Source organism: Saccopteryx leptura, chromosome X (genome assembly GCF_036850995.1).
Source record: "Saccopteryx leptura isolate mSacLep1 chromosome X, mSacLep1_pri_phased_curated, whole genome shotgun sequence".
NCBI classification, from domain to species: Eukaryota; Metazoa; Chordata; class Mammalia; order Chiroptera; family Emballonuridae; genus Saccopteryx; species Saccopteryx leptura.
In genome coordinates, this window is record NC_089516.1 from 130,870,610 (window position 1) to 130,874,270 (window position 3,661).

A 3,661-nucleotide genomic window follows, 5' to 3' on the forward strand; every position below is an offset into this window, starting at 1 on the left:
TTTTGAATGTCACGCTGTTTTGGGGACTATTTGGTCCAAGAGATCTCAGGACACCTTCTTCACTACCATCCCCTCCCTCTTCATTTTCACTGTGATTGGTAAAAATTGAGTGACTGTCATCAGTTTCTTCTGGGCAGAGGTGTTCTCAAGGCCATCAGACAGACATGTGTGTATTAAAAGTTTCTGTTCAGTGCTGTGTTCAGTTTGAAGAAATAATAAAGATGTTATTTTAAAAAGCAAAATCACTTGAAATGCCCATGGAAAATGTGTTATAGTTTCTTCATCTAAAAGCTTCTACAAACTTCTTGTCAAACCCAACACTCCCTTTACCCATATCAAGGATAGAAAAACATCTGTCCAGTTTCTTTTGGTCCACCAGTGGAGTCTTCTTAGGGTTAGATTTAAGAGCTTCTGGGAAGTTCATTGCTTAAAAATATGAGAATCTGCTGTTTGCTAGAGTTGATATGGCTGCTTTGGCTGTTTAGGGCATGGCCTCTTTATTTCTTATCACTCTATGACAAAGAGTGATGTTATAGAGTGATAAGAAAGAATAGAGTGATGATTTTTCTATGGAAAAAGCACTGGATTTGAGTTTGTGTCCTTAATGGAACCTACTTAACCTCTTTAAAGCTTCACTTTCTTAATCTATACAATGGGAGAAAAACAGTACTTAACTCATAAGTTTGAGGTATAACTCAGATAATGCATATACAGAGCAATTAGCACATTGTCTGGCACATTGTTAAGTCTCAATAAATAGTAGTTATTATTAGTTTTAGTGAGGCCTTGCAGTGGAAACTTGGAGCTGTCTGATAGCTCTGGGCACTTGGAGGTAAGCCTGTAGACTAGTGAAAGTAGTTGTAGTCACCATTACTTTCTAAGGACAGAATGGTCAGTAGAAGGGTACAAAAATGTAGAGCAATAAAACCTTTAACTTAGAGAAGTAAAATTATGCTCTGAGGAAGTATTAGCATAACCACCAGCAGCAAGAGCAGCAGCCACTGCTGCCACCAATACCTGCAAATGGGCAACAAGCCAGCAGCCAAAATGAAGGTTTGACTACTGACCTGAATAATTTTAGGAAACCAGGGGAGAAGACCTTCACCCAAGATAGTTGGCTCTTTGTGGGCAACCTCCGTCCTGCCATCAGTAAGGATGGAATGCAGAAACTCTTTGAGAAATATAGAAAGGCAGGCGAAGTCTTCATTCATAAGGATAAGGATCTGCTTGGAAACAGAACCCTAGTGGAGATTGTTAAAGTGGAACTAGACAACATACCACTCCGTGGAAAGCAGCAGCTTGGGTGCTTTGCTGGCCATAGTGGATTCCTTACAGTACTAAACATTCCACAGTATGTGTCCATCAAATTGCTGGAGGAAGCCTTTTCTGTGTTTGTAGGTTGAGCAGACTGTAGTCATTGTACATGATTGAAGAAGATCCTCAGGAAAAGGCATTGTTGAGCTCTCAGGGAAGCCAGCTGCTTGTAAAGTTATGGACAGATGCAGTGAAGGCTCCTTCCTGCTAACCACTTTTCCTTGGCCTGCGACTGTGGAACTAACGAACCAGTCAGATGATGAAGAGAGACTTCCAGAGAAGCTGGTTATAAAGAACCATCAATTTCACAAGGAGTAGGCACACCTACCTAGATTTGCACAGACTGACTCCTTTGTGTATAAGTATACTATGTGCTGGAAGGGACTCTCTGAGATGGAGAAATAGCAGCAGGACCAAGTGGACCACAACATCAAAGAACCTACTGAGAAATGAGATAGAGATGGAGGCTACTCACCATGAACACCAGGTCATGCTAATGAGACAGGATTTGATGAAGTATCAATAAAAACTTCAGAGGATGGAAGAGCTATACAACCAAGAAGTTCAAATACTAAAGCAACTGGAATTCAGGCCAGAGGAGGAGCGAAGGTGCTGTGAGGAAGACATACAGGGACAGAAGGAAGGATTCAAGGGAACTTTCCCTGATGTGAGTGAGCAGGAGATATGGATAGGCCAGATAGCTATGGGAGGTACTCTGGGCATGAACAACAGAGGCATCATGACCCCTGCTCCTGTGTCTCTGGTACTCCAGCTCCTCCAGGTCCTGCCAATTATGATGCCAGATGGAACCTTGGGATTGACCCCAGCAACTTCTGAATGCTTTGGCCAAACTGTTACAATAAAAGGAATAGGGGCAATTGGTGGACACCCTCCTGCATTCAACCAGGCAGCTCCTAGAGCTGAATTTGTTCCAAACAAAAAACTGATACTAATAAAATTGCAGTGTCTAGTTTCCTAAAATCCTTAACAGAAGGACCCTTTCTGGATTAGCTGCAATTCTACCCTGAAAAGTTGTTAGGGATTCCTCCCAATACTTCGATCTTTCATGCCTGTACTATCCTAGGAAGTACGTTGGAGCCAGAGGGCAATATTATATAGTATATTGTTTAATCATATCTGTGTGGTGCATTCATGAATTCTCATGTGATTATTGAGGGCCTAGGATGAAGGAAACAATGGCAAAGTAGATCAGTTACATTCCCCATTAATCTTGATCATTCCATTCTTTGTTTATCCTGTTCTCTTTGTGTTCTCATTCTTAAATTCTCCAACCCCAGAGACACTGCCACATATACCACAAACCCACAAGCATCTCTCAATGGCCTTAGCTACATCACTCCATTCATTCCCAGGTAGGAATTCAGGCAAATGTCCTCAGAGGTCACAGATAACGTACATACTATTCTGCTATATCCCATGTATTATTTCTTCATGTCCTAAGAAAGACATTTTCAGACATTTTCTCTTAGAGATTTTCATTTTAGTGTGTGTGTGTGTGTGTATGTGTGTGTGTGTGTATTTAAATCTTGTGTTAACTCACCTCTATCTTTTTCTTGAGTAAGGGTGACTAAGGAATGTCCCTTTTGTGTTTGATGTTGTTATTCCCAGCTTTTCTTGATAGGCCTAGTACAATCTTGGAAACAGGGTTGCTGCATGCTGAAGGTCAGACAGTAGTTCTTAGCCTTGCTTATCTTTGGCAGTTACATGGTACAATTTTTTTTATTAGTGTACAATGCTTGGCTTGTCCCTGATACCTTTGGAGTATTTTCTGAGACATAGAGCAGTAATGTAACTTCAAATTATTAAAATATATTATAAGTCTTTAAAAAAAAAGAAACTAGTTGTGAGGAAATACACAAAAGACATGAAGAGAGGTGAAAAGACTAAAATGAAACTTTGTAAGTTTCCCTGATGACCAGCCCTGATTTCTTCCCTGTTTTCTAAATCAGAAAACAAGTTTAGAAGGAAAGGCTCCCACTGTCCTCTCTGTAAATGTGTCTGGAGCAAACCATTTCTTTTCTTGCTCTCTATAAAACCACAGCACACCAGAACATCTACTAAACATGCTGTTTTCAGACATTTTCCATTAGTTTGGCTCACAGAAATCAGAGATGAGATTTTTGGGGATACTAAGTCCAATAATTTTATCAGTCATGCTTAAGGGGATATAGCCTTTCATATACTGAGCAAGTATGTAACAGACAATACAACAAATATTGTCAAACTTCCCATTCTCTCTTTGTCAAATGAGGTGGTGTTATGTGATACCTGATATGAATCATTCAGGCAGCTGCCATACTGCATTAATTGCAGAGGAGCTGGATTC

At 40.3% G+C, this 3,661-nt stretch overlaps 1 pseudogene; it reads left to right on the forward strand.

The window, feature by feature from the left end:
• The first annotated feature begins 911 nt into the window (after positions 1 to 911).
• Positions 912 to 2,293, forward strand: LOC136386485 (non-POU domain-containing octamer-binding protein pseudogene; annotated as a pseudogene).
• Positions 2,294 to 3,661: the final 1,368 nt, after the last annotated feature.